Source organism: Pseudorasbora parva, chromosome 17, assembly GCF_024679245.1.
Source record: "Pseudorasbora parva isolate DD20220531a chromosome 17, ASM2467924v1, whole genome shotgun sequence".
Taxonomy (NCBI): Eukaryota; Metazoa; Chordata; class Actinopteri; order Cypriniformes; family Gobionidae; genus Pseudorasbora; species Pseudorasbora parva.
The window spans coordinates 9787824-9803274 of record NC_090188.1 but is presented as its reverse complement, the minus strand read 5'-3'; the positions used below and the strand labels follow the sequence as shown (position 1 = coordinate 9803274).

The 15451-nt window shown below is 37.6% G+C and overlaps 1 long non-coding RNA gene across 1 annotated transcript; it reads right to left on the bottom strand.

The window, feature by feature from the left end:
• Window positions 1-184: 184 nt before the first annotated feature.
• On the bottom strand, window positions 185-15032 carry LOC137045145 (uncharacterized). The gene is made up of 2 exons (XR_010898706.1): window positions 14954-15032; window positions 185-4277 (listed from the first exon to the last, which is right to left on the bottom strand). It is a non-coding gene; the product is annotated as an uncharacterized lncRNA (long non-coding RNA).
• Window positions 15033-15451: the final 419 nt, after the last annotated feature.

The window sequence follows — 15451 nt, the reverse complement described above, 5'->3', positions numbered from 1 at the left end:
GTGTTTCTTTCGGGGGTGTCCCACTTGCTGTGTGACCACTACCCTTTGTCCTGCTCCACATAAGGGCACGTCCAATTAAAAGGACCATCAGCAGTCATGAAGCAACACCACACTTATCAACAAAGAAATCAGGTTGTGCTTGGATTAAACCCAGACACTCTTATCTAAGGGCATTTTTGTTTAAAAAAAAATGACAGCGACAAATGACAGGAGCAAGAAGTGAGTGGTGCTGGAAAGGATAGGTCGTGGTCAGAAGAGATTAATCCAGACTGTTGTCTGGCAGAGTCCCCTGCGGTGGGCAGCACTGGCAGTTCATCTGAGGAGGATCCTACATCAGTCAAGGTGAAATACACGCTCCAACAGCACTTTAAAGCAACCTTGCACTAGGCGTTGGTGTTGTTTTGTGCACCTCTTCTAAACCCACATAGAGATGGCAAAGATGTGAGCTAATATTGGAATTGTCAGTTCTGTGCAACCAGACTTTTTTGGTTTGTTTTTTTGCTGTTTTACCAGCACAGCATGAACCGGCAGCATACACACTGCAGATAAATATTTGCTGATGCTCCTCATTAAATCCATGTGGTAAAACTAGTTGTTAATGCAGTAGTGTTGCCTAATATACAGGCAGATTTTCTGAGGTGCAGTGCTAGAAAATCGTTCTAATGCATCTCATTTGCAAATCTTGACAATTGTCTGTCTACTGTAGTTACATCAGAGGTTCTCTGCCTTGAGGTCGCCTGAGATTTCCAACCTTTTTTCTGTAAGAGGCGGTTCATTATGGTTTTTAAGAGTTTGATGGAGAACAAAATGGGACAATGCAAGGAGATTCAAAGCTGAAGTACTGAAGTAGTTTTAAGTCATCATGTAACAGAAGTAGCGAGAGATCATCCATATTGTGACACGTCCGACTAAAACTGAAAAAATTGGATTTGGTTCTATCCATCGGTTGTTAACTGCATGGAGGCAGATCTGAAAATGAGTTTGCAGTCGATGTTAAGGAAGGGGTAGGGTTTAAAGGGTTAGTTCACCCAAAAATAAAGTTGATGTCATTAATGACTCACCCTAATGTCGTTCCTCACCCGTAGGACCTCCGTTCATCTTCAGAACACAGTTTAAGATATTTTATATTTAGTCTGAGAGAGTATCTAAGTGTATGCACACTATACTGTCCATGTCCAGAAAGGGAATAAAAACATCCTCAAAGTAGTCCATATGTGACATCAGTTAGTTAATTAGAATCTCTTGAAGCATCGAAAATACATTTTGGTCCAAAAATAACAAAAACGACGACTTTATTCAGCATTGTCTTCTAGTAATAAAGATTCAAACGGTCATGAATCAGCGTATTGATTCATGATTCGGATCGCCACGGTCACGTGATCAATATGCTGATTCATGACCGTTTAAATCTTTATTTGAGGTTTGAAAACAAACGTGGAAGAGAAGACAATGCTGAATAAAGTCGTAGTTTTTGCTATTTTTGGAACAAAATGTATTTTCTGCTGTCAACAATACAATTTTGAAGTGACTCATATTCTGTTTACTCTGAAAACTTTAATTTAGGAGATTCACTTCCAGGTGGTGTCTATTTACACTGAGAGTTAACAAAGTTTATCATAATTCTGCCCAGTATTGCTCAGATACACCTTTTGTATTTCTCTACCTTGCATATTACTTCTTGTGAATAGTATCACTATTTGAACTTGGTGTATATATGATGCTATTTGTTGCTATTTATAGTGCAAACTGTATCTGCCACTGTTTTCACTCAGCGTAAATGGCATCTCCTATTAGTTTTACACTTCGGCTATGGTTACACGACAGCGATGTTCTAAAAACAGACGACAACGTTGTCAAACCGATCCCCGTTCACAGGAATCTGTGAAAATTGCTAAAAAGGCTGTATTATGCTTGCCAGGCCAGTAGCTGGAGATGTTGCTTTGTCAAGAAACACCCCGCGAACACGTAATACGCATCCATTTTCACGGTGCTTTTTTGCTGTTTACATAAAGATGGTAACGGTATCGTGTGTACTTACATTTTTAGGCCCCCAAAACACCATTGTAGTGTAAATGAACTGACAAAACTACACTGTAAAAAAATATTTAGAAAAAAAAGTTACCTGGTTGCCTTAAAATTTTGAGTTCATTGAAATTCAAAATTTTAGTTGATACAAAGACAATTTTTTAAGATTCGACAACCTTTATTAAAATATTATTTAAAAAAAGTTGTAAGCATATTGGGTAATTGTGTGTGTTTTATTTCTGATGATGTAGTGAAGCATGCCAAATAGTGCTATTTTCATGATTTATCACATTTTTTATGTGGTTCAGATAAAAAAATATTTTGAGGTTCTATTTATTAAACTAATTTCCTTCATTGTATCAACTCAAATTTTTAATTTCAATGAACTCAAAATTTTAAGGCAACCAGGTTACTTACTTTTTAAAGTTAAACCAACAAAAACCAACCAAAGTTTTTGACAGTGTATGTAAACATGTCCATGTAAACATACCCTTAAGACTAAATAGTCACGGCCACATTTAAATGTGGTTTCCCAAATCTTTGCAGTACGTACATGGCCACAGCAAACAGAATCCATTATAATCAGTGTTGCTGTCTACACGGTGGCACGACACAAGAAATTCCGAGCGTAAACTGATGCCCCGTCCTATTTCTGACGTATTCCAAAGTGCACCTGCTACCTTAAAGTGAAGAACAAATACATTTTCAACGGTCACGTCCAGTTTTTACAGCCTCAAGCCTGTTGCGGTGCGATGCAAAAGCGGTCGCTTTCGTACACGTTGAAGAAAAGTCCATAAAAATTAGGCACAATGTGTTGTTTTAATATGAAAATATTTTTTCCCGTTTTCTATTTTTCCACAGAACATTATTGTGTTGTCTTGTGTTTTAGGGTTTAAGTAAATATCCATAAACTTAACCAATAATATCCTGACAGAGAATTTACCAGTACCTTTTCTGTTTTTCTACTGCAGCATTTAGTGCCCAGATCCGGAGCTTTAGGCCTGTTCATAGAGTTTGATAGGGGTATCAATCCAAGTTCTCGTTCTTAAAATCTTATTAGGATTGTTATATTTGACATGCATTGTATATCTACATTATTGTGGTCTGAGAGAGCTTCTAGCTGCCAGAGCTTCATCTCTACACAGACGATTGGTCTGTCAGATCTGAGTCATACTGATTTCTGCTAAATCTCCATGGTTATGGTCACAAATCAAATCCATTCCGCTTGTTGAATACCACTCATTAGCAGTTTATGGCAGGTCAACGATTCATCTAGAATTATTACAGTTCTTTCGTATCTGCCTGTGGTGAATTAACATTACCATGATTGTATTACAGGACAAGCTTTAAAACAGATAATTGATATGAAGACCAAGTTCTTTTGTTACAGGGCTCAATTCCTGCTTTACCTGCACCTGTCTTTGAATATTTTATTTACTGCAGTTACGGTCTTTATTAATAGTGACATGGCTGATGTGAGATGACACGTGTCAAAATTGCTGTTAGGTGTAAACACTATGCAGTGTGATTTGCTAAGTCTTTTTGGATGCCATACTCAAATTCATCACACAAGCTACAAACCGCATAAAACCCAATACAGCACCTGAAGAGAATGTAACGAAGAATGTCCATATTTTTTATGCCAAAGTTGATTCGTTCCTGTTTTTGACTTTCATTATCTTAATAATCACCGAAACTCCGTATATACAAACCAGAAAAGGTCAAACTTCCCACTCTCTCTATATGTCTGGAAGAATGTGTTTTTGTGGTGACCTGTGAGATTGTTTAAATGTGTCATGCTATTTATGATGTTCGACGCATTGTGTATATCGTCTGGTTTATGCTTGTTTTAAAAAAGCACATTAAGTTCAAATCGCTGTGTGAATGCTTTGGTCAGCGGGGTTGTTCGATTTTTACATGTCTACAGCGCTAAATAAAAGATGGTGATCTGGAAATAACTTATGTTTGTGGCAAGGTATTAATTATGGCCTGGGATCTTTCAAACTGTTTCCATGGCAACCCCTCACTGTGCTTACAAAATAGGTGTTCAGAAAAAGAATGGGGTTCTTAAGAGCACCAGAGCAAAGAACATATCCCTGATATTCAGCTTGCTAAATAAATCTTCCTACACGGATGTAGTTATTAACATACCTGGCTGTGCTGCTCGTATGTAGGAGACATGAATCAACAATCTGTGAAGACTTCAGCAGCTGGAAAGGAGCCTGGCCATCTCTGAGACAAGATGTATCAAGCTACATAATTCAGATATAAACAGAGATGGGATGCTTATTTTAAAATGTATTGCAAATGAATAATTTGCTAAATAAATGTAATTGTATACAAATATAAATATCACAACATGACATGACAGTAGAAATTCAAATAAAGATTAGTCTCTAATGCAAATAAAGAGAAATGCAATGTAGGCTATAGCCTAATATGCAATATTATATTAAAGTGTGTTTTTATTAAATGTACGTATAATACAATCTCTCTCTGTATATGTACACACACATACATATGACATATACAAATATGATTTAATCTATAGTTGATATTTAGGCCTATATTGATTTGAAATCGTGATACATTTTTATAATTATTTGATTAAACAGCTTTTATTTGAATGTTTTTCTACCTGATTAAACTTGGGACGGTAGTCTACTATTAAAGCATGAATTTGGATTAAATCGAATGAAACAATAGGTCTAACGTTACATATTCACACGGGGGACATAATTTATTAGCCCCACAGTTACAGCACGAATGTTAAATCTAACATTTTACATAGAGTGAAATCTCACAATTGTGAGTTTATATCTCCCCATTAGAACTGTATAACGCGACAAATGTCACAATTCTGAGGTAAAATAATAATAAAATAATAGTCATAACTCGGAATTCTGCTTTAAAGGGGGGGTGAAATGCTGTTTCATGCATACTGATCTTTTTACACTGTTAAAGACATGGAATCCCATACTAAACATGGACAAAGTTTCAAAAGTTAAGGTGGACGTTTGATGGGAGTATTTCTTTGTCAAAAATACTACTTCCGGTTAGTCATAAGTTTCGGCAAGTTTTTTGCGATCATGCGTCCACTTTGACGTTAATGGGGGCGGAATTTCCTTGTATGGGCCTAACAGGCTACGCCCATCAAAGCCTTACGGACAATTCTACCGGAAGAGCGAAAGTAACAGGCTACGCCCATCAAAGCGCTGGCTCGTAGGCTGCTGCACAGGTGATGTGCACAACAAACAATGTCACCAAAAAAGTGCGTTTTTGGTTGCCAGACCAAGACAGTCCTGCACAGATTCCCCAAAAACCCCGCGGTAAGGCAACAGTGGATGGAATTTGCGTTTCCGGATCAGCAACTGAGTTGCGCGAATGTTTATATCTGTTCGCTGCATTTCGGTGCCGACTGTTTCATAAACAAGGCCCAGCTCGATGCCGGATTTTCCAATCGCCTAATGCTGAAGGATGGAGCAGTCCCAACGATAAAGGTCCCAACGTTAGAACCGCGGGCGGTGAGTGAGACTGCTTCAAATGTCTGTGTTTTTGCCTATGCCCATCAAGTAGCCCAAACATGATCACGTATAGTTAATTGATCAATGGAGCATGCGATGTGTAGTGCGTGTACATTTGTTTAGCTGGCCACTATATGTGTAACTTTATGTTTGTGTATTGTAAAAGCACTCCAAACAACAATACACAAAGAGGGGGGAAATATGTTGAACTAAATAAGCGCGCTTCTTCATTCAAATGCGCTACTATTCCGTGTCTTTCTATGTAAACACTAACTTAGCCTGCCTTGCAAAACCAGTCCACTTAATAACGTTACAATTGTCTACACAAACCACGCGTAAACACACACACACACACACACACGTGCACAACTGCACTTCCCACATGTACACCTTCAAAGACAAAAATACGACGATATAATTCAAGTATAAATATGTAAATAACACAAGTCGCTAAGCATATTATATAGTTAGTGTATAACTTGTACCACATAGAGACGTCCTGCTCTAGTCGTTTTTGCTGCTGCTCCTGTTCAACTTCAGCCTCTGGGTCTGATTCCGGATCATAGATGTATTGCTGTATCTGATTAAAAGCCATATTTTTATTTTGAATAAAGTTTTTCCCGCTGTTAGGGATGACACAGCTTTACGACGCACTCAACACAATAGCAGCGCGCACACGTCATTATTTAGCTCCGCTCACACGATACGCCCCCACCCGCTCGGTTTTTTTCGGAAAGACTCGGAACAGCATCTTTCTTATATAATTATAAAAAAAATAAAGACTTTTCGGAGATATGCAGGATGCAATGCTACTCTATAGGTACTCAAGATTGACATGACACTGACTGAAACTGAGTGGACCACCCCCCCTTTAAAAAAGACAGAATCAAGTTTTTTTGGAGATATAAATTAGAAATTATCTTTTTCTTCTTCCATAGACTGGTAGCCTACCTCCACAATATTATTTTACCTAATATCAATGCCATGACTATAGTATAAACAAAATGCTTACACGAGAAAGAAATGAATCTTGTTAGGTAGGCTATTACAGTGTCCACCAGAGGGCATCATGTCCACGTCAGTTTTTGGGGTCAAATGCAAACTGGTTCAATAGTCTGTTTAGTTCACTGCTTGTAATGAAAGGCGATCATTTAAAGTACAACACCGACACGGGGCTCTAAACCGCTGACCACCTGGCTCAGAAGAGACTGAACATAAGATTAGACAGACGCTTAACACCTTTAGGGATTGTATTCAGTACTGTATTTAGATACTGTATGTTCCTCTTATTCTCTGTCTTTGTGAATCTGTTTTCATACATTAATCGAACAAGTTGAATAGTTCATAATTTCATTGATCTTACAGACATGTCTTAAAAGCTTGAGCTGCTCATCACGTGTTGCCTGGCCCAGTTTAACTCTTTAAGGTCATGTGTGCTTGTGTCCCACCCCCACCCAGTAAGCTGTTACACCTGATGTTTTCTTCCTTTCCCCTGTAATCTGAGTGACACTCACATGTGTGGGCCATTACAGGTTATGCAGCTCTACTCCCAGTTCATTCAGATTACACAGCCTAGGCATACATGCACGTTTGCCCTGATTCATTTCTACACCACGGCTTCTCACTTTCCTCTCTAATAAATCACACTGTAATAAGAACGTATGTGTTGTGCAACATTTAACTGAACAAAACCACTTTTTCAGTTCCATAAATCAAACTAAACTTCTATCTATCCATCCATCCATCCATCCATCCATCCATCCATCCATCCATCCATCCATCCATCCATCCATCCATCCATCCATCCATCCATCCATCCATCTATCTATCTATCTATCTATCTATCTATCTATCTATCTATCTATCTATCTATCTATCTATCTATCTATCTGTCCTCAGGGGCGTAGCACCAAATTTTGGGCCCTGGGTACAAACCATCTTGCTGGGCCCCCGTACCATGTATGTGTATGTATAGAAAACTGACTTCTAAGGCCCCCCCCTGCCTCGGGCCCTGGTTACTCAGTACCCTTTATCCCCCCAGTCCCACGCCCCTGTCTGTCCTTCCATCCATCTGTCTGTCATTACTGTCCATCCATCCATCCCTCCATCATCAGTCTGTCCTCCATCCATCCATCCATCATCTATCTATCTGCCTGTCTTTCATCAGTCTGTCCATCCGTCCATCCATCATCGGTCTGTCCGTCTATCCATCAATTTGTCTGTCTTTCATCAGTCTGTCCCTCTATCCATCATCCATCTATCCTTCCATCTTTTAATCAGTCTATTTGTCCGTCAATTCATCATCAGTCCGTCCATCCATCATCAATCTATCCGTCCGTCCGTCCGTCTATCTATCTATCTGTCCGTCTTTCATCAGTCTGTCCATCCATCTGTCCATTCATCCATCTATCTATCTATCATCAGTCTGTCTGTCCATCCAACATCCATCTATTTGTCCGTCTTTCATCAGTCTGTCCATCCGTCCGTCCGTCCGTCCGTCCATCCATCCATCCATCCACCCACCCATCCATCCATCCATCCATCCATCCATCCATCCATCTATCTATCTATCTATCTATCTATCTATCTATCTATCTATCTATCTATCTATCTATCTATCTATCTATCTATCTATCTATCTATCTATCTATCTATCTATCTATCTATCTATCTATCTATCTATCTATCTATCTATCTGTCTTTCATCAGTCTGTCCATCCATCTGTCCATTCATCCATCTATCTATCTATCATCAGTCTGTCTGTCCATCCAACATCCATCTATCTGTCTGTCTTTCATCGGTCTGTCCATCCATCCGTCCGTCCGTCCGTCCGTCCGTCCATCCATCCATCCATCCATCCATCCATCCATCCATCCATCCATCCATCTATCTATCTATCTATCTATCTATCTATCTATCTATCTATCTATCTATCTATCTATCTATCTATCTATCTATCTATCTATCTATCTATATCTGAACTGGTATCGTATTGGCCTGCTGAGGTCTAATGGGGTAAGATCTTATAACTTTGTCTTTCTGACTGAGGTTAAAACCTTTAAACCCTAAACCCTACAAACATACATTATAAGTCAAGGTGGCAACACATAAACATATTGGTAATATTCACTAAACCAAATAATTTGTGTTTAATTTATAACCTAACCCTAGCCCTATAGTTAAAAAGAAAAAATAGTTGTCTCTACCTCCAATCACATCCAATCACATTTAGCTGTTTGTGGAATTGTGATTTGTCAAGGGTTTCAATAATTTCAATTTGCCTTTTTGAAAGATTTATACACAGACTATAGTAAAATCTCTGCGTATAAACCAATGCCTCTGGAATGCCGTGGCAAATGCAGGGTATGACAACCTAATAACTCTTCTGCGAGAACCCCCTGCGAACCCAAGGTCAGTGTACGACTACAAGATAAGTCTGTCACAAAATCACAAAATTTAGCAGTTTTGTTCCATAACTAATGATTTTGTATCACGATTATTAAAACAACATTCAAGTAAGTGTTGCAGTCCAGTGAAACATTTATTTGCTTGTAAGACACACATGTTTTATGTTATCTCAATCATAAATGGGACATTGGATGGAATCTGGCCAGCAGCCAAACAACAGCTGGATATTACCACAGGTCTCTGAGTGCATTCACACATTCAGCACATGGCCTGTAACACTCAACAGACACAATGCTAAATAAAACTACTGATGGAAAACCATGGTGCATATAAATGTTCATTAAAAATTTAGAACTTTTTTTTAAAATATGTTATGTAATTATGAATTATGTGTTACACAACCAACTAATTTGGTCTGTTTTGTTTATACCACAGGTGCCCTTGTTCCCTCAAATACCTTTTAAAGCCATTTGCTGGCCAATAAATATGATAATGTTATGCTGTGCATGGATATAATCAGCTTTGTTCTTTTGTTTCCCCAGAAAAACAGTAAATGTATGGAATAATCTGAACATTTTGAGAAGCTACACTCAATTACACTAACAGCACCACATGTACAGTAAGAAGAGTTTAGTTTATCTTTTCTGTGTGCAATTGTATGGTTTGACTGACTGTGTACTTGTGTTTTTTATCCTCTTTAATTAATGACAGCTCTCAAATCTTATTCATATGAGATAGATTTGGTGTCAATGATGCTCGATACCTTTATTCTTATTCCGTTATCATTTGCATTGTGACCAATTTTAATATAAGACATTTGATCTGTGTCTGAGGGTAAAATTATCAATGATTTATAACTTAGACTTTCAGTTCTGGACTCATATGATACTATTTTTGACATTTTTGGAGGTCAACAGAATAGTTGTAAATGTAATAATGTAATAATATAACTATAAGTTGTGCATAATTACATGCAATTAAGAATCCAACCCCTATTCCTAACCCTATAATAAATACTATCTATAATCTATATTCAGTACTTAATGTATAATTAATGTATAATTACACTGTGACATGGACACCTTAAAATAAAGTGTAACCAAATGAATCCATGAATGACTTACACAATTTTGTCTGCTTGCGTTTCATGCAATGAAAGTGATTGGTGCATGATGCCTGAGATCTGCTTTTGGGTGCCACAGACAGAAAGTCAAACAGGTTTGGAATGTCAAGGCTGAGGAAATGGTGTTTATTTTCATAACTTGTTAATAGCACTGCCAACAGTCAGTTTTGTTGAATATACAGGGATCTTGGCATATCATGATTTGAACAGGAATGTAGACCTGAATATCAAGTTCCAGGACCATCTACCAGAAAAGAGGAAAAAGAAGCCTGGCAGAAAATAAAGCTGCCACACCTTTTCCCTTTTCTGACTTGTTAATTACCTCAAATGTCCCCTGGGGATATTCTATTTATCCTGATCGCATTTTATGTTGCAAAAGAGTAAAGCTGCGGTCACATTTGCAAATTACGTTGAAAAAAAGGTCATGTCATGAAGCACAGACACACTTTCACACTTTTTTCAGACACAAGTCACTTTCAAGCAGCTTTCTGTTGGTTAATGAGGTACTTAATCAGATTATTTTTTTCAAGTGACTAGTAAAGCATTACTTTTAAATTTATAACAAAATATCCGAGTTACTTTTTCAAACAAGTAACGCAAGTTACTTGTTTTCCCATTTACTGACGGACCTCACCTGTCCTTGTGTTGAGGAAAATTGTGAGTAAGTGCAGAGTAAGCTGGAGTTCTAGACTAAAGGGAGCATGCATTTACTCATCTCACTTGCACAAAAAAGGATTCAGTATTCCTAAAAATGTATACAATCAGTCAAATGCAAAATCAGAATACAACGCAAACCTCCAATAATTAAAAAAAAAAAAAAGTATGCATTTAATCTAACTTTATTGACCAATATACGTGCTGCTGACCTTTGATGGTTTAGTTAAACCATAAGCAAAAATGACTAGATTTTTGCTTTTATTGGTGAAGAAATTTAAACGTTCTTCTCCTGCATCCAGAATGGCATCATAGTTTAAAGGTGCACCATGCAACTTTCTGTCCACTAGAGGTCGCCTATTCAAAAAAACTGCGTAGTTTGATGACGCAAAGTTTGAGCGCAGCATCTTGGGACATGTGGTCTTCACCTCACAGCCGGTGGAAAATAGGACACGGGCAGAAATCACGTTCATGCACAAGCAGAGCCGGACCGAGTGTTGTGGAGCTGAGCACAGCCGCTGGAGCGATTGTTACACAAATACCCGCCTCACGAGCACCGGGACTTTTATCATGACGGGACACATTCGCCGGGCGCCTGCACTATTTCCGCGTTTCCGGTTATGATTATGAGGAAATGCATCTCTGTTTATCATATTAGATAAATTTACATGTGTTGAAAATGATGTTATGACGTTACTCCGTGCGTACACTTGTTCACACTGCTAAGAGTAAAGCGCTCCTGCCAAATAAAACCCGACAACGAGGGTAGCGCAGATATGACGCAATTGACAGGCGACTTCCTCAGACGCTATGCTGAAACGTCCTGGTCCTTGGTTAAAATAGCAATTTTCTTACAATTTACAAACAGTTGGAAACATTTGGGATACTGTAGGTACTAAACTGAACAAAATATATTACAATGGCCTAGTGGTTTTTGGATATTTTACTGCAAAAATATTACATAGTGCACCTTTAAAGGTTTGAGCTGTGTCCTGTATATGTGTGAATTTGCATTTCCTTGGTGTGAAGGAGCCTTTACATTTGCTCAAAATTAGAATGTTTTTGATAGAAAAAGTCTAGTCCAGGTGAAAAAAAGTAAAGTAAAAATAACCCAACATTACTTTTTTTTAAAAGTAACTAAATAACGCAATTAGCTACTTTTTAAGGGAGTAACGCGATATTGTAATGCATTATTTTTAAAAGTAACTTTCCCTAACACTGATGATAACCATAGAAGTTTTAACATAGAAAAATTAATAAATAGGGTCGATTCCTGAAGGCACCCTAAGCAGTTCCACACAATCCGTTATATAAAAGTTTCTCAGGAAAAAACAGCACTTTACATAAGGACCCTAAAGGTTCTACAGAGGTTTTTTTGTTACAGTGTATTTTTCCATTGGATTATTTCCCGCACTTGTCCATTAGAGAGCAGCCTCTTCTAAGGCGTCACCATTAGCACAAACACATTTTAAGGATTTTTTCAGTGTGTAATGAATGTTGCAGCGGAAGGTCACGTGAAACTGAATGCAGAGTGGATTGTGACACACCCTCAATTCAGCTCAGCATAGAAAATGTGATTTAAATAAACACCACAGATGTCTAGCAAAAGGGCACAGGCCGATGAGTGATCCAGGGCAAACATGCTCTACAATAGGAAGTCTATCCCACACTGTTGCCTATTAGTCACCAGCAAACAACAAACCTCAAGACCTTAAAACATGTTCAGATCAATACTATGTAAAGTACTGCCACCGTACAGAGTAGTATAACATTTTCCCCCTTCATTATGTGTTGTGAAAGGGCACAGCAGAGTGACTCACTGTCAAATGACTCATGATTCAAAGCACAGAAGCCACATGCCAGTGGACACTAACATCCAATCCAATATCCTTAAAAACAGACATTAAACACAAGTCGTTTCTTCCTTATTGTGACATAGCTATATATGTGAAACGGCTTCTGAAACAAGAAGAAACAAGAAGATAATGTAGGGCAGGTTTCACACAAGATTTCCCCATGCAGATTTCTCTCAGGTTCCAGCTGGTAACGAATGGAAGCCTATCACATAAAAAGCCCATATGTAAACTGCCCATCCCAAACGTTCTTAGTCATCACGTAACACTTATCCAGCATTCAGCTGTCATACCCGCACCACTCTATTGACAATGGATTTTTTTTAATATATAACATGATTGTGAGATGCTGTAACAGTAAAACAGGAACAGCAGGGTTTTCTGCTCTCGTGTACTTTGACCAGCGAAAAGTGTACGTGCGCCTCTGCACACGTCTCACGTCATCCTTCATTCTGACCCAGTAAAACCACATGTGTTTATTGCATCTCGTGTTTTTTATGATGCTTTTAAAATGAAACATTTTTATACGGCAATCAATTTGGACATTGTCTGGTCGTGCTTTTCATCACCTCAAAATGAACAACTCTGACTTTTGAGTTTTTATTTTTTGTTCAACTGAGGTCATAAATCATCAAACCATTGCTCACAATGGTTGTGTCATAAAATTTAGTTTTTGCTTATTTGAATCTCTTATCTGGTTTGCTCAAATACACTTAGCTAGCTAGCTAGTTTGACAGAATATCCTTTTACTAGATATAGCTAAAGAGAGAAGCAGTCTGTCTGAAAAGTGTTACTTGGTCATCCGCATGTTAAAGAGTTTGATGAATGTGCCTCTTATTTTAAGTCCATATGGTTCACAGACACATGAGAATGACTACTCAGTTCAGACTAAAAGTGAAGAACTAAACTGGGAACTAAAACTGTCCCAATGTGGAACTCACACAGACAGGAAGAGACTGACAGAAAGACATCGTCTCTGACTCGTATGCAAAACAACCACACAAAAAAAACAGCCAATAGTGATTTTATCTGAGATAGAAGATATACCATAATAATACATGTATCGGAATGAAAACAAAACTGAATAATGGTGTACAGTATAAAAATACTGCAAAAACAAAACAAAAAACAACTGCGTAGGTGTACACACCCCTGAACTAATATTTTGATTTTATTACAACATTCATTCATGTCGGTTTGGAAAGGAGTCAGCTGGCACATCTTGACTGATCTGTTAAATAGCGAGGGCATCTCCTGTTCTTGAAACCTCTTCTGGTTTCCCACAGCTTTTTATAGGATTCAGTAATGGGCTCTGTGCCATTGCAAAACATGAATCTGTCTTTGTGGAAGCCATTCTTTTGTTGTGTAGTATCATTGTCATGCTGAAAGGTCAAAGATCTCTTCACTTTCAGCTTTCAAGCAGATGCTATTTTTTCCCAATTTCAGTTTGGGATATTGCATAAAACACTGCTGGGTAGAAATGCAAAGATGCCCATACATTTCAAATAAATAGCACTATGCACAATAAACTACGATGGAAACAGGTTTATTGAACAAATCCTTCAATGCGCAACAAAAAACTTGTGTGACTAGACTATACCTCCACAATGGATGTGTCTGATTGGATAACTAACCAGTGGATCAGTTGAATTGCACAACATCTCGAGTCGTCATCAGGAATGGTTTGTTTTCATTCCTTCTGAATAAATGTCTCGCATGATTGCAACAGACACACAAAACGAGATCTGAAAGATTAGTCGCTTCAGGTGAAGACAGATGTGTGCTATCTGAACACAGCCACACACCCAATTATAAAAACAATTAGGTTATTTAAAGTTTTTATTTGTATTTTTCTATGAAATCTGTCACTTTGGGTTTTAGTGAATGCATGGGTTGTTATTTTTATATGAAAGGTGCAACATTTCTGTTATAATGTACCTTTGTTTAATTTTTAATCAGATGGCAAAACCCGTTTTAACAGAGCTGTGTAGACTTGTTTATAACCATACAACATAGAAAAATAGTGAAAAATAGATATCATTAGACTGTCTCCATGATATTCAGTGCAAACTAGTGGTACTAGTATTTATAGTAGATTTTAGCTTTAGCTTTTTTTTGGTTTATGTGCTTTTGTCATTTTCTAAATATTACTAATATATATATATATATATTTTAATTTAATTAATGTTTTTAATAGTTTTAGTTTACGATAATAATCCTGCATCAAACAAACTTATTGGATAAACTTAACTAAAAATCCAAAAAAGTATGATTTCAGATCTCACAATTTCTGCATGGAATATGATCAAACCGTGAACAAACTGTAGGTCTGTGCCTGTGGGAGTGCTGAGAATAGCTGACTGACCTTCTCTTGACATAATGATTGTTCATCCTCCCTCCCTGAGCAGTAAATGAAATAATACTGGAACTTTGCAAAGAATTTCTCAATGATATCTGTAACAGAACGGAGGAATATAAATGAATTGTGATGTTTCAGATTCCCAGCATCCAACTCAATGTTCAATTATTATGAGCTGTAGAGAAGGGAGGCAGCACTCTGGACTAAATCTGAATGTAACTTATGTATCTTTGCAAAAATGTACATTAAACCATGTATATCAAAAATAGCACCTCGCTACAAAGCTTCAAACCTGTAAATAATACAACTGAACATCAAATACTTATACAGTTAACTGTTAAATGACAGCAATAGCTCACCCCAAAATATAAATACTGTCATCATTTAGTCAAAACCTAATGGAGGAAATTTGTTAGCAGAATATACACACTTTATACTGTCATGAGGTCGAGTGAATGATGACCGATATTCTCATTTGCAAGAATGCAAGAGTTAAACACCAGA